A 23884-nucleotide genomic window follows, 5' to 3' on the forward strand; every position below is an offset into this window, starting at 1 on the left:
TGCCAAGAGACAGAAAGTGAAAGTTCCTAATTTTGCAAGGCCTGGGTCCAGTGTAGGACAATATTACCTCCACTGGTTAAGCAATCAGAGCTCAAATTCTCGGAGAAGATGTTTAACTCCACCTTTCAAAGTAAAGTCAAAGAACTTTGAGGACATGTTTCAAATCTCCACAAATTCACTGATACGATACAATTTATTCCAGACTTCAAAAATCAGAGAAATACAGAATAAAGGAAGCTTTTTTAGAAACTTCAAAAGGACAGTTAGAATTGCTAAAAATAGCACTGTTGTCTGAAATACTGACCCTGGTGTTTCACTTTGGGCCAGGTACATAATGATCAATATACATAATTCTATTTAATATTGTTTCTGCTAGAGTACCCCTGTCCCCTATTTTGTCTTTTGTGATAGTCTACTATTTTTAAGCTTAACAAGTGTTTATATACATGTATAAAAATATTTTACTTTTGTTTCTTCAAGAGCATTTCAGCATCCCTAGGAGCTCAGTGAATGTATGTGGATTGGTTGGAGAAACACAGACAGCAAGCACAGACAGTATAACACAACCTTTCAAAAGAGAGATCCATTGTTGAATGAGTGAAAATAGCAACAAATACAATTTGACAAAAAAGCTCATTTTTGCTATGAAATACTTACAAAATTTCTTACAGACTTGCCACTAGAACTCTTTGATACTTGAGTACAGTTTAAAAAATAAAGAGGTATAATTTCTTCCAGGCAGCCATTTTAAAACCCTAGGAATGGATGGTTTTATGTCCAGATGAAATTTTCTAATTTCATTCTAGTTTGCCTTCTTTTACAATACAGCCTCTTGAGTTGGGAGTTCAAGTGCTAAATTTCATCTTGGACTTTATGTTTTCTCTAAATTTAAAGATGGCTTTACAGTTGTCCTGCTGACAGGGCTTCAGAGACACAATTATAAAAAGGCAGTCAGTTGGTTGCATGATCAGGGAGAGCAAAACAGGGCTTTAGTGCAATTTAAAGCTGAGCATCCTGAAAAGAGCTCTCTGGAAATGACTCATAAATAGTTTCCAACAGGGCTCCAGTCAAATGATGACAAAAATCTTTTAAGTCCCAAATATGTGCAAATGAATCCTAATTTGGCTTTGAATTATGCTTTTCCTTTTATTTGATTCATTTTGAAAGTCAGCATAGTGTCATCATTGTTTCTTTCAGAAGTAGCAAATACATCTAAAGTTGGACATATGGAATTATTGTGCTTCTGGTGGATGAATTAATCCCCCCAAAGCTTGAAAACTTAAAAGCCAAACTTTTGGCATATTTTCAGCTAGACTCTGAGGCATCAGACTAAGTGGATCTTAATTTAAATGCATGGATATAAATCTAATGGAGAAGGCTATTTATGCATATTATAAATTATTGGTGAACAGGGCATGAAATACAGTCTGAATTGTTTATTGAAAACCCACATTCAGGTATTCAGAGTGAAGTACTATGATTTGTTATGTATTCACTGCCTAAGCATTCTTTTTCCAGGGGAGAAGAAACACATTACCATATGCTAATCTAACCAGGTAGAAAATTATTTTGCAGACACACTGACACATGAAGACTGTTTCTCCATACACAATGACACTTCTCTTCAAGTATTTTTTTTTTTTTTTAGTTTTATTGAGCCCCCTTCACTCTGGTTTTCTTACATAGTGCTTTGCTAATCTAATATCTTAAACTGATCATGTTCAAGACAAAAGTTTTTCCCATTGCTCAGCCTCTTAAGTTAGAACACTTGGAGACTCACTTTGACTTCCCCTTCTTTCTCTACTTTTATCTATGCTTCCCAAATCCTTTTGACTTTGTCTCCTAAATGTTTTTAAAATAAATCACTCATTATCAATTTCTTCTGCTACTGACCTAGTTCAGTCTATTCTCATCTTTTGCTTAGATCAATGCAACAAGCTTCTTGTATGTCTCCTGGTTTCCAGATTCTCCTTAGTTTATTAAATATATCCTTCCCACTGTGATGAATAGTTATCTTTTAAAAATACAAATTTATTCACATCACATTCATTTTAAAAGGCATTGGAATTTCCCATTACATACTACAAATTAGAATCCAAGTTGCCTAAGCTAGCTCAAATCTTTCCAGTCCTACTTGCTGCCACCTTCAACAATGCACCAATCCATGTAGATTATTTGCAATTTGTCACACATTTGTGATTTGGCTCATTCCTTTCTTCTGCTTGGCATTGTATCTAAATTCTGCCCTATTTGACAGTGTCCTATTCATCTCCTAAGTTTAAACTTCAAGTCACCTTGTTTCAAAGTCTTCTTTGAAATAGAACAAATTTCAATTTTAGCTTTCTTTTTCTTTTTATGCTCTCAGTATTTTTGTATATGATGAGTAATATTGTCTAGTACTATTTAAACACTTCCTAGTTAACTACAAATGTTTTGGTCAATTCAGGCTGCTATAACAAAATACTATAGACTTGGTGGCTTAAACAACAGAAATTTATTTCTCACAGTTCTGGGAAATGAAGAGTCTAAGATGCTAGCAAGGTAGGTTTTATTCTGAGAGCTCTTCTTTTGGCTTGTAAGCATCCATTGTCTTAACATGTGCTCACCATGACCTCTTCTTTGTGAATTCAGAGGGAGTGTAAATTCTCTCACATATCTTCTTAAAAGAATGTTAATCCTAACATGAGGGATCTACCTTTTAGATTGCAGTGCTCTAATCACCTCCCAAATTATCAAAACACTGGGGATTAAGAAATTCACATATGAATTGGGGGTGGGGCACAAATATTCAGTCAATTGCATACCACAACCTTACTCTATAGGTGAGGAAACTGAGGTTCAAGGAATTTGTTCATGGTCACACAGCTAGTAAGTGGAAAATCAAAATCCACAACATACTGTATAACTATTTTGATAATTAGCTTTAAATTGCTTTGGTACATCTTATCTTCTAATTCTACTCATCTTTGTCTCCTGATGTCTAGCACATATGAGATAATTGCCTTAGTCCAGGTTCCTGGGTAAAAGAATCAAAGATAGAAAATTATATGTAAGAGGATATTGGGGATTGCTTTAGTGATCAATGTGTGTAAGGAAAAGAAGGAGGCAAGATTAGACAAAGCAAGTATTAAACTGTTATCCATTTGTACAGTCAGGGAGCTCTGGAGCTAACAGGGTCTTAAGATTCATCTCATCTTGAAGCAAGTGAGTTGGAGATTTATATTCTGGCTTTCACCAGTTACTGGATAGAGGCTGTCACCAGAGAAAAAAGGGTGCAAACTTGTGCAAAGTATCTCCCATCAAAGATGAGCCATCAACAGCCAACAATTAGTATCTGAGGGTATGAATTAATACCTCCACCATGGGAGTGGTTTCTGGGACTCAGTAGAGCACCCAAAAATACTTGCTCTAGCTAACTGTGTCTTCTCTTATACTCTTTGATGGGTTGCTTAAGGTATCCCTTTCTACTTTATGTTCTACTAATACTTGGGAAGTAACAAATTCAGTATCTTTGATGGATACTTATACATTTTTAGTTTGTATACTTATTTGTGTTTGTATGATGTAGTGTCCTTCCTCATCTCTTATTATAGTCTTTGGCTTAAAAGCTAATTGATCTGATATAAGGATTGTCATCCCAGTTTTCTTTTGATGTCCATTAGCATGGTAAATTGTTTTCCATCCCCTCACTTTAAATCTGGAGGTGTTTTGGGGTCTAAAATGGGTTTCTTGTAGGCAGCATATTGATGGATTTTGTTTTATTATCCATTCTGATACATTGTGTCTTTTGACTAGGGCATTTAGTATTTACATTCAGGGTAACTGTGGAGAGATATGAATTTAGTGCCATTGTATTGCCTGTAAGGTGATGGTTACTGTGTATTGTCTCTGTTCCTTTCTGATCTACTACTTTTAGGGTCTCTATTTCCTTAGAGGATCCCTTTCAATATTTCCTGTAGAGCTGGTTTGGTGTTTGCAAATTCTTTCAGTTTTTGTTTGTCCTGGAAGCTTTTAATCTCTTCTTCTATTTTTTTTTTAAATTTTTAATATATATTTTTTATTTTTTATAAACATATATTTTTATCCCCAGGGGTACAGGTCTGTGAATCGCCAGGTTTACACACTTCATAGCACTCACCAAAGCACATACCTTCCCCAATGTCCATAACCCCACCCCCCTTCTCCCAACCCCCCTCCCCCCAGCAGCCCTCAGTTTGTTTTGTGAGATTAAGAGTCACTTATGGTTTGTATCCCTCCCAATCCCATCTTGTTTCATTGGCTATTGTGGACATTGCTGCTATAAACATTCGGGTGCACGTGCCCCTTTGGATCACTACATTTGTATCTTTAGGGTAAATACCCAGTAGTTCAATTGCTGGGTCATAGGGCAGTTCTATTTTCAACATTTTGAGGAACCTCCATGCTGTTTTCCAGAGAGGTTGCAATAGCTTGCATTCCCACCAACAGTGTAGGAGGGTCCCCCTTTCTCTGCATCCTCGCCAGCATCTGTCATTTCCTGACTTGTTGATTTTAGCCATTCTGACTGGTGTGAGGTGATATCGCATTGTGGTTTTGATTTGTATTTCCCTGATGCCGAGTGATATGGAGCACTTTTTCATGTGTCTGTTGGCCATCTGGATGTCTTCTTTGCAGAAATGTCTGTTCATGTCCTCTGCCCATTTCTTGATTGGATTATTTGTTCTTTGGGTGTTGAGTTTGCTAAGTTCTTTATAGATTCTGGACACTAGTCCTTTATCTGATATGTCGTTTGCAAATATCTTCTCCCATTCTGTCAGTTGCCTTTAACTGTTTCCTTTGCTGTGCAAAAGCTTTTGATCTTGATGAAATCCCAATAGTTCATTTTTTCCCTTGCTTCCCTTGCCTTTGGTGATGTTCCTAGAAAGATGTTGCTGCGGCTGAGGTCGAAGAGGTTGCTGCCTGTGTTCTCCTCAAGGATTTTGATGGATTCCATTCGCACATTGAGGTCCTTCATCCATTTTGAGTCGATTTTCATGTGTGGTATAAGGAAATGGTCCAATTTCATTTTTCTGCATGTGGCTATCCAATTTTCCCAACACCATTTATTAAAGAGGCTGTCTTCTTTCCATTGGACATTCTTTCCTGCTTTGTCAAAGATTAGTTGACTGTAGAGTTGAGGGTCTATTTCTGGGCTCTCTATTCTGTTCCATTGATCTTTGTGTCTGTTTTTGTGCCAGTACCATGCTGTCTTGATGATGGCAGCTTTGTAATAGAGCTTGAAGTCTGAAATTCTGATGTTACCAACTTTGGCTTTCTTTTTCAATATCCCTTTGGCTATTCGAGGTCTTTTCTGGTTCCATATAAATTTTAGAATTATTTGTTCCATTTCTTTGAAAAAGATGGATGGTACTTTGATAGGAATTGCATTAAATGTGTAGATTGCTTTAGGTAGCACAGACATTTTCACAATATTTATTCTTCCAATCCAGGAGCATGGAACATTTTTCCATTTCTTTGTGTCTTCCTCAATTTCTTTCATGAGTACTTTATAGTTTTCTGAGTATAGATTCTGTGCCTCTTTGGTTAGGTTTATTCCTAGGTATCTTATGGTTTTGGGTGCAATTGTAAATAGGATTGACTCCTTAATTTCTCTTTCTTCTGTCTTGCTGTTGGTGTAGAGAAATGCAACTGATTTCTGGGCATTGATTTCATATCCTGACACTTTAGTGAATTCCTATATAAGTTCTAGCAGTTTTGGAGTGGAGTCTTTTGGGTTTTCCACATATAGTATCATATCATCTGTGAAGAGTGATAATTTGACTTCTTCTTTGCCGATTTGGATGCCTTTAATTTCCTTTTGTTGTCTGATTGCTGAGGCTAGGACCTCTAGTACTATGTTGAATAGCAGTGGCGATAAGGGACATCCCTGCCGTGTTCCTGACCTTAGCGGAAAAGATTTCATTTTTTCTCCATTGAGAATGATATTTGTGGTGGGTTTTTCATAGATGGCTTTAATGATATTGGGGTATGTGCCCTCTATCTGTATACTTTGAAGAGTTTTGATCAGGAAGGGATGCTGTACTTTGTCAAATGCTTTTTCAGCATCTATTGAGAGTATCATATGGTTCTTGTTCTTTCTTTTATTGATGTGTTGTATCACATTGACTGATTTGCGGATGTTGAACCAACCTTGCAGCCCTGGAATAAATCCCACGTGGTCATGGTGAATAATCCTTTTAATGTACTGTTGAATCCTATAGGCTAGTATTTTGGTGAGAATTTTCGCATCTGTGTTCATCAAGGATATTGGTCCATAGCTCTCTTTTTTGATGGAATCCTTGTCTGGTTTTGGGATCGAGGTGATGCTGGCCTCATAGAATGAGTTTGGAAGTTTTCCTTCCATTTCTATTTTTTGGAACAGTTTCAGGAGAATAGGAATTAGTTCTTCTTTAAATGTTTGGTAGAATTCCCCCGGGAAGCCGTCTGGCCCTGGGCTTTTGTTTGTTTGGAGATTTTTAATGACTGTTTCAATCTCCTTACTGGTTATGGGTCTGTTCAGGCTTTCTATTTCTTCCTGGTTCAGTTGTGGTAGTTTATATGTTTCTAGGAATGCATCCATTTCTTCCATATTGTCAAATTTGTTGGCATAGAGTTGCTCATAGTATGTTCTTATAATAGTTTGTATTTCTTTGGTGTTAGTTGTGATCTCTCCTCTTTCATTTATGATTTTATTTATTTGGGTCCTTTCTCTTTTCTTTTTGATAAGTCGGGCCAGGGGTTTATCAATTTTATTAATTCTTTCAAAGAACCAGCTCCTAGTCTTGTTGATTTGCTCTATTGTTTTTTTGGTTTTTATTTCATTGATTTCTGCTCTGATCTTTATGATTTCTCTTCTCCTGCTGGGCTTAGGGTTTCTTTCTTCTTTCTCCAGCTCCTTTAGGTGTAGGGTTAGGTTATGTACCGGAGACCTTTCTTCTTTCTTTCTTTTTTTTTTTAAGATTTTTTAAAAAATTTATTTATTTGTCAGAGAGAGAGCGAGCGAGAGCGAACACAGGCAGACAGAGTGGAAGGCAGAGTCAGAGGGAGAAGCAGGCTCCCTGAGGAGCAAGGATCCCGATGCGGGACTCAATCCCAGGACGCTGGGATCATGACCTGAGCCGAAGGCAGCTGCTTAACCAACTGAGCCACCCAGGCGTCCCCCTTTCTTGTTTCTTGAGAAAGGCTTGCACCGCTATATATTTTCCTCTCAGGACTGCCTTTGTTGTGTCCCACAGATTTTGAACCATTGTATTTTCATTACCATTTGTTTTCATGATTTTTTTCAATTCTTCTTTAATTTCCCCGTTGACCCATTCATTCTTTAGAAGGATGCTGTTTAGTCTCCATCTATTTGTGTTCTTTCCAAACTTCCTCTTGTGGTTGAGTTCTTGCTTCAGAGCATTGTGGTCTGAAAATATGCAGGGAATGATCCCAATCTTTTGATACCGGTTGAGTCCTGATTTAGGACCGAGGATGGGATCTATTCTGGAGAATGTTCCATGTGCACTAGAGAAGAATGTGTATTCTGTTGCTTTGGGATGAAATGTTCTGAATATATCTGTGATGTCCATCTGCTCCAGTGTGTCGTTTAAGGCCTTTATTTCCTTGTTGATCTTTTGCTTGGATGATCTGTCCATTTCAATGAGGGGAGTGTTAAAATCCCCTACTATTATTGTATTATTGTTGTGTTTTTTTGATTGTGTTATTAATTGTTTTATATAGTTGGCTGCTTCCACGTTGGGGGCATAGATATTTAAAATTGTTAGATCTTCTTGTTGCACAGACCCTTTGAGTATCATATAGTGTCTTTCTTCATGTCTTATTATAATTTTGGCTTAAAATCTAATTGATCCGATATAAGGATTGCCACTCCTGCTTTCTTCTGGTGTCCATTAGCATGGTAAATTCTTTTCCACTCCCTCACTTTAAATCTGGAGGTGCCTTCGGGCTTAAAATGAGTTTCTTGGAGGCAACATATAGATGGGTTTTGTTTTTTTTATCCATTCTGATACCCTGTCTTTTGATTGGGGCATTTAGCCCATTAACATTCAGGGTAACTATTGAGAGATATGAATTTAGTGCCATTGTATGGCCTGTAAGGTGACTGTTACTGTATATTGTATCTGTTCCTTACTGATCTACCACTTGTAGGCTCTCTCTTTGCTTAGAGGACCCCTTTCAATATTTCCTGTAGAGCTGGTTTGGTGTTTGCAAATTCTTTCAGTTTTTGTTTGTCCTGGAAGCTTTTAATCAATCCTTCTATTTTCAATGATAGTCTAGCTGGATATAGTATTCTTGGCTGCATGTTTTTCTTGTTTAGTGCTCTGAAAATATCATGCCAGCTCTTTCTGGCCTTCCAGGTCTCTGTGGATAAGTCAGCTGCCAATCTAATATTTTTACCATTGTATGTTACAGACTTCTTTTCCTGGGCTGCTTTCAGGATTTTCTCTTTGTCACTGAGACTTGTAAATTTTACTATTAGTTGACGGGGTATGGGACTATTCTTATTGATTTTGAGGGTTGTTCTCTGAACCTCCTGAATTTTGATGCTCGTTCCCTTTGCCATATTGGGGATATTATCCCCAATAATTCTCTCCAGTATACCTTCTGCTCCCCTCTCTCTTTCTCCTTCTTCTGGAATCCCAATTATTCTAATATTGTTTCATCTTATGGTGTCACTTATCTCTCAAATTCTCCCCTCGTGGTCCAGTAGCTGTTTGTCCCTCTTTTGCTCAGCTTCTTTATTCTCTGTCATTTGGTCTTCTAAATTGCTAATTCTTTCTTCTGCCTCATTTATCCTAGCAGTGAGAGCCTCCATTTTTGATTGCACCTCATTAATTGCTTTTTTGATTTCACCTTGGTTAGATTTTAGTCCTTTTATTTCTCCAGAAAGAGGCTTTATTTCTCTGGACAGGATTTCTCTAATATCTTCTATGCCTTTCTCAAGCCCAGCTATAACCTTAAGAATCATCATTTTGAACTCTAGATCCTACATATTACCAATGTCCATATTGATTAGGTCCTTAGCCTTTGTTACTGCCTCTTGTTCTTTTTTTGTGGTGAGTTTTTCCTCCTTGTCATTTTGCCCAGATAAGGATATATGAAGGAGCAAATAAAATACTAAAAGGGTGGCAAAGACCCCAGGAAAATGTGCTTTAACCAAATCAGAAGAGGCCCCAAATCATGGCAGGGGGAAAGGGGGCAAATAGAAGTTCAGGGAAAGAAAATTAAAAAAAGAAAACTAATAAAGAAAAATATTAATAAAGAAAATATGTAAATATATTAGACTAGTGACTAGAACAAGGTCACCCTCTTAATTTTGGAAGTATTTTGAAGAAACTACCTCCCAAAATTTTAAGAATGAAAAACATATAATGGACAATGAAGGGATGGAATATGAATATAAAGATGATTTTTTTTTTAATTTCTAAAAAAGGAGTTGATAAGTTGATTGGGAGAATAAAGAAAAAGAAAGTGGAGAGAATTTGCTTGGGCTGGAGACTAGAACAAGCCCGGTGGTAGATTTAGCGTGTATTTTGATCTATTAGAAGAAGTTGTACCCCAAATTTTTTAGAAGAAAAAACCCTATGTGTATACAAAAAATAAAGTTAGATACAATGAAGAATAAAATAGGACTATAATAATAAAGGTTCAAAAAATATTTTTTTTTAATGAAAGGTATTGTTAAGATAAACTAGTTAAAAAAACATTTAAAAAGGAAAGGGTAAAAGTTAAAAAAATTTAGGAGGAGAAAAAAAATTTAAAAAATTAATTAACTTTGCAAGACTAAAGAATCATGGGGAGAAAGCCATGAATTCCATGCTTTGCTTTTTCCTCTTCTGGAATTCCACTGTTCTCCTTGGTAAATGAGCTTGGTCTTCACTGGATTTCTTGTTGATCTTCTTGGGGAGGGGCCTGTTGTAGTGATTCCCAAGCATCTTTTTCCAAGGTGGAATTGCACTGCCCTGCCAGGTTAAATAATCCTCTTGGGTTCGCTCTTGGGAGCTTTTGTTCCCTGAACACTTTCTGTATAGTTCCAGAGGATGGGAATGAAAATGGAGGCCTCCCAATCACTGGCCCAGAGGAGCTGAGAGCTCGGGGCTCCACTCTTAAGTGCTCAATCACCCCCATCTCCCTGGCCTCTGGCTGCATTCCAAGCTCATCCAGCCTGTGACCAAGCATCTGTCTCTGGCACACAGCCCTGCCTGGAGTCTCCGAACCCCACAGATCCCTGGGCTCTTCCGGGGGGGGGTCTCCCTGGCTCTTGTGGGGACCCCACTCACAGAGCAGTGGCCTGTGTCATGGATTATGGTTCAAGGTAACCCCAAGTTGAGAGCTCACTCCTCAGCTCTGTCTCTATAGCCAGTTTCCCCGCTCTAATACCTGCGAGCTCTGCAGCACTGAAACACCCCGATCCTTCTGTGATCACGTGGGATGTGAGGCCACGCTGTCCCCATGTGGGTTTCACTCCTGTTTAGCCTCTGGAGTGATGTCTCTCAGTGGAGCAGACTTTTAAAAGTCCTGATTTTGTGCTCCATTGCTGTGCTGCTTGCCAGGAGCCGACCCCTCCCCCCACGGTCTATCTTCCTGTTGCTTTGGATTCATTTCTTCGCTGGACCTACCTTTCAGAAAGTGGTGGATTTTCTGTTTCTAGAGTTGTTGTTATTCTTCTCTTCAATCTTCTGTTGGATTTGTGGGTGTTTGGAATGGTTTGATAAGCTATCTAGCTGATCTCAGGCTACCTGATATCACCTCAGCCTGCTACTTCTTCGCCATCCTGACTTCTTGTGTTTGTATCTCATTTCAACTCCCATTTGACACAAGGACCTCAGAGAACTTTGTCAGTTTACCTCCTATTATATTATATGATATTGTTCGGCACTTTACTTCCATTGTGTTTCTCTACCACTGTAATTGTAGGGGTCTTTGTGATTCCTGTTGAATTGGTAGCTTCTCTAACATCTTTACCACTCATCAGTTCTAGTATTTCACTCTTTTTTCAGGGTTCAATTTTCATTTTCTTGATATAGCTCCTTTAGCAGTTCTTTCAGTGAGGATCAATTAAATATAAATCCTCTCAGTCTCTTTTGTTGAACTTCTTTGGTTTGCTCCACCTTTGGATTATCATTCAGTAGACTATAGAATTTTAGAGTGAGAGTTATCTACTTTCAATGCCTAAGCATATTATTCCATTTCTTCTGGCTTCTAATGTTGTCTTTGAGAAGTCTTCAGCTGAAATCCTCAAAAGGGTCTTATTGTGAGCCAACAGCCCTAAAATTCTAAATAGCTGGGGTGGGCTGGGGGATGAATGTCTCAATTATGGATCAGGGATGTAAAAAAAATTATTTATTTATGTATCTGTGAGAACAAGAGAGAGTGCATGCATGAGTGGCATGAGTGGAGGGTCTGGAGTGGGGAGAGGCAGAGAGGAAGAGAGAAGGACAAGCAGGCTCTACATTCAGCACAGAGCCCCATGTAGACTCGACACAGGACTCAATTCCAGGACCTCAACATCATGACCTGAGCTGAAACCAAGAGCCAAATGCTCAAACAACTGAGCCACCCATGCACTCCTGGAACAGGGTTCTTAATGGCATGCCATACAATCCAATAAAGTAAACAATCTATTATAAAGAGAAAAGTAGGGAAGGAAGAAGCAATAGAAAGAAACTCTAGCTAATTGTTTATATTAAAGTTAGAGCTTGGATCATTCTGAAGAGGCTCTTCTGCCAGGAATCTTTAGTGCAGTGACCAAATGTAGTAATTTTAAAATTCTTTCATTTTCTGCAAAGTGCAGTCTTATTTACTCTCTCATCTCTAGTGCCTCAACCAGCCACTGAAGCAGCATAAGGATTTATCTAGCAGAGGGTATATTTTCATAGTCACTCAAAAGGAAAGGCTTATGATAACAGTTGTAGCGCCATTAAACTGTAAGGTTTAGATTTTAAAGAAAAGACAAGTTCCTCATTAGTGAAGCCTGGATAACCTAAGCAAACTTGGCTTATTTAATTATTCCATTCAATCCAGGAAATTTCCTTGGAAGAAACTCTAATACTGGTATCTCATTATTTCTGTGAAGCAGAATGGGTGGAAATACTTTCTTGAATAGACAGTGCAGTGGACAACCACAGCAAAGTTACATAACCAAGATTTGTCATATTCTCTCTTATTCTGGGTTGACACTGCATATTCTATGAGTGCTAAACATGAATATTTATTGAATGTTGCTGTATGTAGAGTTTTTTTTCTAATTTATACCCCACTGCTTTCATAAAGGATTTGAGACAATTTATAAAAGCACATGATTTTTAAAAATTTATATGAACTTGAGTAAAAGAAATGAGAATCAATTAGTGTGAAAATTGATAAATAAAATGCCTGCCCCACAGCTTGATATCATTAATAAAGGCCTCATCACAGCTATAGATTTCCTGATGACTTGTGATAAGAGAAAATATAACAGGTATGAAATTATACCCACGCTTTAAATAATGACATGTAGCTATTTTCCTAGTACAGAGGTTTGCAAAAAGAAAACCGTCATGGGTCTCCATTTCCAAAGAGCACCTCAAAACTAAAAAAGGGAGAAAGAGAGATTGTTATCCTATATTATCTAAGGTAGTATGCTAGAAATATACATTTTTATATTTCTACTCATAAAACAGGAACTTAAAATCTGGCTAGGCAAATAGGTAAAAAGGATTAGAAAAAGGATAAATGGCAAATTTCCTGTTAAAATGGCAAATGGATAACAACAAATAATTTATAAAATTATAAAAGTAGTGCAAAACTTGAGTAAATACCATAGGGTAGATATGGTTGTACCAAGAAAACTACTGTGGCTAAGCAACCTCCAGTTCTATAACCCAAGAGTAAAATTGGAAAGTGTCTTTTTTTAGCCATTGTCACTTTATGTAAATTCCTTTTTACAGATGCATTGCCTACTCCAGAAAAGCTGATTGGTACTTGTATATTTCCTTTGACTTTTCTCAAAATTATCTATTTCTTTCTAACCATACTCACTTGTCTTTAAGATTAATTAATCTCACTTTGGTCTCCTATGGGAAGATACTCTTGGGTGCCTGGGTAGCTCAATCAGTTAAGTATCTGCCTTTGGCTCAGGTCATAATTACAGGATCCTTAGATTGAGACCTGCATTGGGCTTCTTGCTTAGCAATGAGTCTGCTTCTCCCCCTGCCCCTCCTTCCACTCTTTCTCTCAATCTCTCTCTCTCTCTCTCATGCCCTCTCTCAAATAAATAAATAAAATCTTAAAAAGAAAGAAAGAAACAAAGAAACAAAGAAAGAAAGAAAAAAAGATGACCTTGTTACTTGTTTTACTACATCTTTTATACAGCTGCAGAATTACTGTTTCAAAAGTTTCAGGTCATCCTTCACAAGTTGAAACTCAAGATGGCAACAAAAACTCTGTATATTCTGTGGTTGCCTTTCTAATCTCATGATCAAGATGGTTCTTTTATGACTTATGCTGTAATATAAACTTTCATGAAAACTTTCATATTTCTCAGTCATTGCATATGCTCTTTTCCCTACCTGGATGTCTTCCCTTGTCTATATGACTATCTCCTACTTGTTCTTTGAATTGTATCAATGCTCCTTTTAAGAAGCCTTTCTGATACCCCCATCTACCTTAGTATTCTCCTGCCCTGCATTGCATTAGCACTCGACACATACTTCTAGGAGTTAATACTCTCATAGTTGATAAGTATGTCCATTAGACCATGATTTTCTAGTTTTTTAAAACTACTCTCAATTCCATAGAGTTTACTAAATCCATGCTGGAGAGAAAAAATAAATTCAGATGAATATTTTAGTTCTGATAAATGGTTGGTGGGAAAGGGAGTCAAATTGCCAAAACAAGATTTAAGGTTTGTTCTAGATTTGATTATTTCAGGTATTCCATGATTACCTTTATTAGGAGCTGTGGAAGGTAAATGTATTCTCTAATGAATAACCTCTCATTCATTTCATGCAGTCTTTCAGATTCTCTTCATAGATATATTAACTTCTTGTATCAACTTAGGCAAGTCAGAAAAATTTTTTGCATATTTAGCTTTAAATGAAAGGGCTATGTTGGGGATCTCTTGTGTGGGTCTTTCTTTCCCCTCCAAACTCAAACAGTATGCAAGTAAGTTTCTGTAACATTATCATATCAGGTTATGACCTTTTATAAGAGAATTTCAACACACTGCTTTTTAAAAGTTTCCCTCACTCTGAGTATGCCTTAAGTGTAGGTTTAGTTTGATAAAGCCTCATGTATTTACTAGGATTTGTCCACCCACATTCCAGGAAAGCATTACACAGACTCCTGAGGAATCCATGCTGCTTTCACAAAGCCTTCATTGTTGCCACGAGGTACAGTTGGCGGCAGACACATTGTGGCAAGCTCAATATCTACAGGGGCTGAGTCTAAAGGAAAGCTAAGTAATATTTTGGTTTTCCTTGGTTGTCATAGAAATACACTGAGATTAGGTAATTTGTATCATGATTCGATAAGCAACCCAAACCACACTAAATAATGAAAATCCTTTTTTTCTTTTTAGTGAAAATATCTTGTAGAGTATAAAGGTAACAATTCAAGTGTAGCAAGAGTTACTGCAGATAGAATAGGTCATACTTTCTCGAAGATGCTTCTGACTTCTGTTCTGGCCTATGTCATGCTGGCCTCCCAAGAAGAGAGGATTTTTCTTAATTTATTTCCTTCCTTCTTTTCCCTCCCTTTTCTATTCTTTACTTTTGTTCCCTTTCATGTGGGCTTGGTAAGGGAATTCTGAGTTATTAGGATGTGAGATAAAAAAATTTTTTTTGTTGTTAGTCATGTGGAATCAGCATCATATAACTGTGTTTTTACCTAAAAAAATATAGTAAGAGTATTTTAAAATTCCCTGTCTAAATACACACACACACACACACACACACACACACACACACATGTAAATATATACTAGTTTAAACAAGGAGATTCTTTAAGAGAGAAAAAACGCTTTCAAATATAGATTTATTTTATTTTGTCAATTCAGAACAAACCAGAAAACAGTAAACTTTGTGTAGGGGTAGTAAAAAAATCAGGTTTGCAAATTGAATACACAGAATAACACCACCGATTGGTGATTCATCACTATTTATCTATTTTCTAACTTGGGGTAAATATTTTCTGAAAAAAAAAAAATAGAGTAGTGACTAAACATCTGGATGAGGTAAAGGAGCTACTTGCCAAGCACTGCTCTGAGTTCAGATTTCATGTTTGTGATACCTCTAGAAGAGATATTTTTTAAGCACATGTCCATACAGAAGCACCAAAAAAAAAAAAAAAAAAAAAAAAAAAAAGCAGAAGTCTCCTTCTCTGAGCTACTAATATCTTTTACTAAATATTATCAGTTAACAATTTTGTGTGTATTCTGAGGGAAAGTAATGTTTTTTTTTTGTTTTGTTTTGGCATAAATCTGTATAAGAAATGCCCTTTTTATATTTTCAAATGAAATTAAACTATTTGGCTCACACACCACCTTATTTTTCAATTACTAAATAATAAATTTTAGAAATTTTTCAATATCAGTAAATGCAGACATGTCACATTCTTTTAAATACAATGCAGTGTTCTATTTTATGAAAATAGCATATTTATTCAACAAATTCCATACTTAATAGGCATATAGGTTGCTGCATATTTTTCCAACTCTAAATTATACTAAAATAAACATTCTTATTCATATACCTTGATATACTTTTGTAAATATATACCTAAAGCCAAATGCTAAAAGTGCAATTCATGGGTCAGAGGATACCTGCATTTAAAATTGTGAAGGGGATTGTTATTTGCTTTTCAAAAGCAGTATAGCATTTTTATGCTTCCCAACACAATTACATGTATGTTAAATATATACCTGTATTTGAATTCTATACTCCAGATGTTTTTGAAGTTCAGTGTTCTAAATAACCTGATTCATGGTAAGAATCCAGCTCAGCATGACTCAAAACCTCTGGACACATCAAAAGATACCTCAGTGTAGTTTAGATTAGTAGAATTTGAAAAAAAAAAAAAGAAAGGGCACATAATTAACCAATAGTATCAATGTGCTGAATAAATGAAATAATGTTAGTTTGTAAATTTCATGTTAGATTTTTAAAATTTCTTGAGTAGATTAAAAAATCTAAAACAGGGTGAATATTAATGGGGAAATATTTTTCCTGGGAGGATGAGGAAGAAATTGAATGGAGAAATCAGGAAAAATAATAAACAAAAAATGCATTATTTTACTTGTATTTGATTTTAACCAAGTACTTGGTGAGTTGCTCTTATGGTGAATGAGGCATTATGCTGAACCTAGAAATTATAAGAAACTAAAGGAGGATTGTGATTCTCTAGAAGTTTACAGTTAAACATTGAGGAGTCAAAAAACAGTTTAGGAAAATACCAGAAAAGACCCTACTAAATCCATGATTGTCAAATAATTAGTGCCATAAATAAATGCCTAGGAATTCAGGTAGGAGAGATGGCTTAGACAAGGAAAGATTTTACAGAGATGATAAGATTTGAATTGGGGCTTGAAGAGCCTCTAAGACTTTGGAAAGACTGGGTGGGCAGGGAGAGTTATTCCTTGGAAAAATCAAACTCAGGTACTTAATCTGAGATTTCATAACAGTATTGTTTAATAAATTAGATCCTTCAGAACTGATTTGCTTAAAGAAGCTCATGTTTCTGCTTTTAGTTTTTTTTATTCTGCCTGGGGCCAAATGCAGAGGGGAGTTTGTTTACTTTGTTTTCCTTTTTTTGTGCAAACACAATTTTGTGAAATATCTTTGTAGATGAAAACTGGCAGAATTTAATAAAAACTTCAACTGCCTTGTTATCACAATATATTACATTGTATTATGCTATGTTATATTGTATATATATTCCATGACTTCTTTTTTGTCAAACGACCTTGTGATTTTTTATCAGCAATGTTAGAATAACAATATCAGGGGTGCCTGGGTGGCTCAGTGGGTTAAGCCTCTGCCTTCAACTCAGGTCATGATCTCAAGGTTCTGGGATCAAGCCCCACATTGGGCTCTCTGCTCAGCAGGAAGCCTGCTTCCCCCTCTCTTTGCCTGCCTCTCTGCCTCCTTGTGATCTCTGTCAAATAAATTAAATCTTAAAACAAAACAAAACAAAAAAAACAAACAAAAAAAACTTATTGAGGGGCACCAGGGTGGCTCAGTGGGATAAAGCTTCTTCCTTTGGCTCAGGTCATGATCTCGCAGTCCTGGTATCGAGCCCCACATCGGGCTCTCTGCTCAGCAGTGAGCCTGCTTCCTCCTCTCTCACTCTCTCTGCCTGCCTCTCTGCCTACTTGTGATCTCTGTTTCTCAAATAAATAAATAAAAATCTTAAAAAAAAAGAATAACAATATCACATTTATTTGGATGATGAGAGCATAAGGTCAGCCTGAAATAAAGAAAGGGAATAAAAGAATATTAGAAGGTCTTTATTGAAGTTACCCTTCATAGCACTCCAAATTTTTATCATCAGTCTTTCTTTAGAGTTAGAGTCAGTTATGCTAATTATGGCTCACTGTCCAAATCCAGCCCACTGTCTACTTTTGTATAGCACATTGTCTAAAAATGTTCTGTATTTTTATTTATCTTTTGAAGATTTTATTTATTTATTTGTTTATTTATTTGAGAGAGAGGGATGGGAAGCGAGAGAGAGTGAGGGGAAGAGCAGAGGGAGAAAGACAAGCAGACTCAACACTGAGCAGGAGCCCAACCTGGGGCCAATCTCATGACCCCGAGATCATGGCCTGAGCCAAAACCAAGAGTCAGAGGCTCAATCAATTTAGCCACCCAAGTGCCCTAAGAATGTTCTTTAAATGGTTGGAAAAGGATACTATTTTGTGACACACAAAAATTTTGTGATATTCAAATTTCAGTGTCCATTCATAAAGTTTTTGAAACTCACTGCACCAGCAGAGTTGAATATTGCAAAATATAACTATATGACCCACAAAATATACAATTTTTACTCTCTGGCCCTTTACAGAAAGTTTGTTGGCCTGTAGGTTGGAGGATGGATTTAGAAAGTCACAGTAAAATGTGCTGCCTGGGTAGGTACCAAGACAGAGAAAGAAAGACTACATTATCATCCCCACTAACAGTTTCCTAAATATGTTCAGAAAAGAACTATGATAATCAAGTGGCTTTGTCCCCACCTCCCTCTAGCCCTGCTGCTTTCACCATAGCTTATCGTTTCAGCTAAAAATAAAAAAATATTGGAACTTATTTCCAATCAGCTCAAAATTCTCACTCATAGGACGCCTGGGTGGCTCAGTTGGTTAAGCAGCTGCCTTCGGCTCAGGTCATGATCCCAGCGTCCTGGGATCGAGTCCCACATCGGGCTCCTTGCTCCGCAGGGAGCCTGCTTCTCCCTCTGCCTCTGCCTTCCACTCTGTCTGCCTGTGCTCGCTCTCGCTCCTCTCTCTCTGACAAATAAATAAATAAAATCTTTAAAAAAAAAAATTCTCACTCTCTTACTCTCTTTTTCAGGACTGGGCCCTTATCAAAACCTCATCTGACCATAATCTTCCAACTGTCTAGATTTATTCTGCGAACTTCCTTAACTGTTATCCCTTCTTGAAAATGTCCCTGTCTTCCAAATTTCTTTACCTTGTATATGTTGAAAAATGTTAAAGCATGAAAAGCCTAGACCAAATGTTCTTTAAATCTTGTCCATGGACCCCTAGGAATCTTGGTAAATGTTTCAGGGTATTTGTAAGATAACACTATTCGCACAGTAATACTAAGATGCTATTTGCTTTTCCACCATGCACCTTTACTGTGATGGTACAAAAGCAAGGATGGGCAAAACAGCAGGTGTCTAAATCAACATAGTAACACTAAATTGTGTTAGCTGTCTATTCTTCATCAACATCCATTCTCATTAGGAAAAAAAATCCAGTTTCTTTTGCAAACTTCCTGGATGAAGTAATAAAAAGTATTAATTTTAGCTAAATATTAGCTCTTGCGACCATGCCTCTTTAATATTCTATGTGATTAAATGGGCTGTTTAAAAAGAATACTTCTGCTGTGGAGTGAAGTATGGTGAGTATCTCCAGGAAAGCACTTATGTAATCATTGGAATAATGGAATTATGGGCCCCTTTGACATGGTACACATTTTTTACTTGAAAGTATACCTGACAGACTAACTATGGTTATTCGTACACAAATATATGGAAGACATTTTCTCAAAAATAAACAGAATGAGACTGTCACTTCAAGGAAAACAACTGATAATGTTTGTTGCCTGTGATAAAACTTGGGCTTTCTAAGTGAAAATTAGAATTTTGAAAAACTTGTATCTGCTACCATGGTCTTGACAGCTTTCCAATACTTCAAGACTTCTAACAAGCTTCATGATGATATTAGTAAATGTGATTTTTGATATTGCTTAATGAAATGTGCTAATATTCAGAAGAGATGCACAACTTTGTGACCAGTACTACAAATCAAGCATGGGTAAACTATTCTTTTAAAGTGTAAGACCAATGGATTTTGATACAACAGATATGAAGAATTCATCACTGTGCTTTCATATTGTGTATTTCATATAACCTTTAAGAAACTACTATTTGTCAAGATTTGCTATATTTCCATAATTATCTGAAAATTATTAAAATACCACTAATTTTCCAGCCATGTATCTTTGTGAGACCAGGACTTAATATTCTCCATTCAGAAGTATATATCACAACAGATTGAATGCAGAAGCAGATATAGGAATTCAACTGTTTCCTATAAAGCCAAACATTAAAGAAAATTGCAAACATGTAAAATTATGTTATTTTCCACTCTTTTTAAAAGAAAATGTATCTATTTTAGAATGCTATTTATGCAAATATGTTTATTGGGAATATACTGTTATTTCTAAATGAAGTATAGTAAAAAATATGTTCAGTTTCAGTTTCCAATATAAGTATCAATAGCTACAACACTCATCAACAAAATCTTTTTGGGGTTCTCATAATTAAGTCATAATTAAGGTTAAGAGGTCCCTTAACCACAGAGTCTGAGAAGCATTGTCCTATAGGTCAGAGAAAGTAACAGGAGCAAGATGAAATTATAACTACCTTGCTTAAAGTCAAGATGAAAACAATTCAGGTATGGTAGAGAGGGTGAGTTTGCATTGGGTTTAATTTAAGACGTATGAAGCCAGTGGAGTCAGCCCCAAGAGAACCTGAGGATGTAAGGAAAGAGGGATATAAGAAGGGGAAGATTTAGGTAGTGTTTACATGGAGATTGCCAGAAAGCTGTGACCAGGTTTGGGCAGGGTAGGCTCTAGGACCTCTGATATTCTTGCTTAGAAAAGATGGTAAGTTGTAACCCACACTTTCTGAAAAAAAATTGCTAGGGTTGTAGAATTTTTAAATTGATATATAATTGACATACAAATATTACATTAGTTTCAGTTATACAAAGTAACATTTCAATATTTGTATATATTATAAAATGATCACTATAGTAATTCAATATTCATCAATTTAGTTCCAAAATTTATTATTCTTATAATAAAATTTTTGAAAACTATTCTCTTAGCATTTTTGAAATGTGTAATACTGTATTATTAACTATACTCATCTTGTTGCACATTATGATTTCCATGACTTACTTATTTTATAACTGGAATTTGAATCTTTTTGTTCCTTTTGACAATTTTTCTCATTCCCCCCCCTCACCTCTGACAACCACCAATCTGTTCTCTGTATCTATGAGTTCTTTTTTTTTCCCCTATATTCTCCATACAAGTGAAACCATATATTTATCTTTCTTAAGATTTATCTTTCTTTGTCTTATGTCACTTAGCATAATGCCACCAAAGTCTATCTATGTTTCTGCAAATGGAATGATTTCCTTCTTTTTAATGTTTAAATAGTAAGCCATTATATATATATATATATATATATATATATATATATATACACACCACATCTTTTGTTGTTTGTTTCTACTTTATATTTTTAAATTATTAAGGTATTTAGTTAATTTCCATTATAGTTATACATGTAAACATATAATGATAAATTTGTTTCAAGTGTACAACACAGTGGTTCAACAATTCTATACATTGCTTGGTTGTCATCATGGTAAGTGCACTCTTTAATTCCCATCAAATATTTCACTGATTACCCCCACCTCCCCTTTGGTAAGAGTCAGTTAGTTCTGTATAGCAAAGAGTCTGTTTCTTGGTTTCTCTCTCTTTTTAATTCCCTTCATTTTGTTTCTTAAATTACACATAAGAGTGAAATCATCTGGTATTTGTCTTTCTTTGACTTATTTTGCTTAACATTATACTCTCTAGCTCTATTCATGTTGTTGCAAATGCCAAGATTTCATTCTTTCTTATGACTAAATAATATTTCAGTGAGTCTATATACCCCTTCTTCTTATCCATGCATCTATTGATAGATAGACTGCTTCCATAGTTTGGCTATTGTAAGTAATGCTGCAATAAACATGAGGGTGCATATATGCTTTTAAATTAGTGTTTTTGTATTTTTTGTAGTACAATTATAGGAAAGTTCCATTTTATACTTTTGAGTAACCTCCATACTATTTTCCAAAGTGGTTGCACCAGTTTGCAGTCCCACCAACTGTACACAACATTTCCTTTTTTCCAGCATCTTTGCCAACACATGGTCAGTTTCTTTTCCTTCCTTCCTTTCTTAATTTCTTTTCTTTTGTCTTTCCATTATTTCTTTTTTTTTCTTTCTTCTTTCTTTCTTGTAGCCATTCTGATAGGTGTGAGGTGATATCTCATTATAGTTTTGATTTGCATTTCCCTGCTAATGAGTGATGTTAAACACCTTTTCAGGTGTTTTTTGGCCATCTATATCTTCTTTGGAGAAATGTTTGTTCATTTCTTCTGCTTATTTTTTAGTTGGATTATTTGTTTTTTTGGTGTTGAATTGTATACTTTATGTATTTTGGATACTAACAATTTATTGGATAAAAAATTGTTATTTTTTTATTTGGTGTTGAATTGTATACTTCATATATTTTGGATACTAACAATTTATTGGATATGCTATTTATAAAATGTCTCCCATTCAGTAGGTTGTCTTTTATTTTTGTTGATTGTTTTCTTCACTGTACAGAAGATTTTTTTTTAGAGAGAGGGAGATCACAAGTAGACAGAGAGGCAGGCAGAGAGAGGGGAGAAAGCAGGCTCCCTGCTGAGTAGAGAGCATGATTCAGGGCTTGAACCCGGGACCCTGAGACCATGACCTGAGCTGAAGGCAGAGGCTTAACCAACTGAACCACCCAGGCACCCCGGGTTTTTTTTTTTTTTTTTTTTTTTATGTTGATGTAGTGTGAATAGTTTATTTTTGCTTTTATTTCCCTTGTCTCTGGAGATATATCTAGAAAAATGTTGCAATGGCTGTTATCAGAGACATTACTGCCTGTGAAATCTTCTAGAATTTTTATGCTTTCAATGCTCATATTTAGGACTTTAATACATTATGAATTTATTTTGGAGTACGGTGGAAGAAAGTGGTCTAGTTTTCATTATTTTGCATGTAGCTGTCCTGTTTTCCCAATGCTATTTGTTGAGGAGACTATCTTTATCCCACTGTATATTCTTGCCTCTTTGTTGAAGATTAGTTGACCACATAATTGTGGGTTTGTTTCTGGGCTTTCCATCCTGTTCCATTGATCTATGTGTATATTTTGTGGCAGTACCATACTGTTCTGATTGCTATAGATTTGAGTATAATTTGAAATATGGAATTATGACAAATCCCACTCTGTTTTTATTTTTAACCTTGTTTTACTTATTCAGGGTTTTTTGAGGTTCCCTTAAAATTTTAGGATTGCTTGTTCTAGTTCTGTGAAAATTGCTATTGGCATTTTGATAGGGATTGCATTAAATCTATAGATTGTTTTGGGTGCTGTGGAAACTCAAATAATATTTGTTCTTCCAATCCATAAGCATGGAATATCTTCCCATTTCTTTGTGTCATCTTCAGTTTCTTCCATCAGTGTTTTATACTTTCTAGAGTACAGGTCTTCTACCTCCTTGATTAGGTTTATGCCTAGGTATCTTATTATTTTTGGTGCATTTCTAAATGGGATTGCTTTCTTAATTTCTCTTTCTGCAATTTCATTATTAGTGCACAGAAAAAACAACAGATTTCTGTATATTGATTTTGTATCCTACAACTTGACTGAATTCATTTATTAGTTTTAATAGTTTTATTGTGGAGGCTTAGGGTTTTCTACATATAGTATCATGTCATCTGCAAATAGTGAAAGTTTTTTTTCTTCCCTAAGAATTTGGATGTCTTTTGTTTCATTCGCTTGTTTGATTTCTGTGGTTAGGACTTCCAGTATTATGTTGAATAGCAGTGGTGAAAGTGGACATCTTTGTCTACTTCATGATCATATGGGGAAAGCTCTCACTTTTCACCATGGAGCATGATATTAGCTATGGGTTTCATATATATGTTTTTTTTTTTTAAATTTCATTTTATTTTATTTTCTTTCAGTGTTCCAGAATTCATTGTTTATGCACCACAGCCAGTGCTCCATGCAGCACATGCCCTCCATAATACCCACCACCACACTCATCCAACCCCTGACCACACTACCCTCCAAAGTCCTCAGTTTGTTTCTGAGTCTACAGTCTCTCATGGTTTGTCTCCCCCTCTGATTGCCCCCAACTCACTTCTCCTCTCCATCTCCCAATGTCCTTCATGTTATTCATTATGCTCCACAAGTAAGTGAAACCATATGATACTTGACTCTCTCTGCTTCACTTATTTCACTCAACATAATCTCTTCCAGTCCCTTCCATGTTGATACAAAAGT

This window comes from Mustela lutreola, chromosome 8, assembly GCF_030435805.1.
Source record: "Mustela lutreola isolate mMusLut2 chromosome 8, mMusLut2.pri, whole genome shotgun sequence".
NCBI lineage: Eukaryota > Metazoa > Chordata > Mammalia > Carnivora > Mustelidae > Mustela > Mustela lutreola.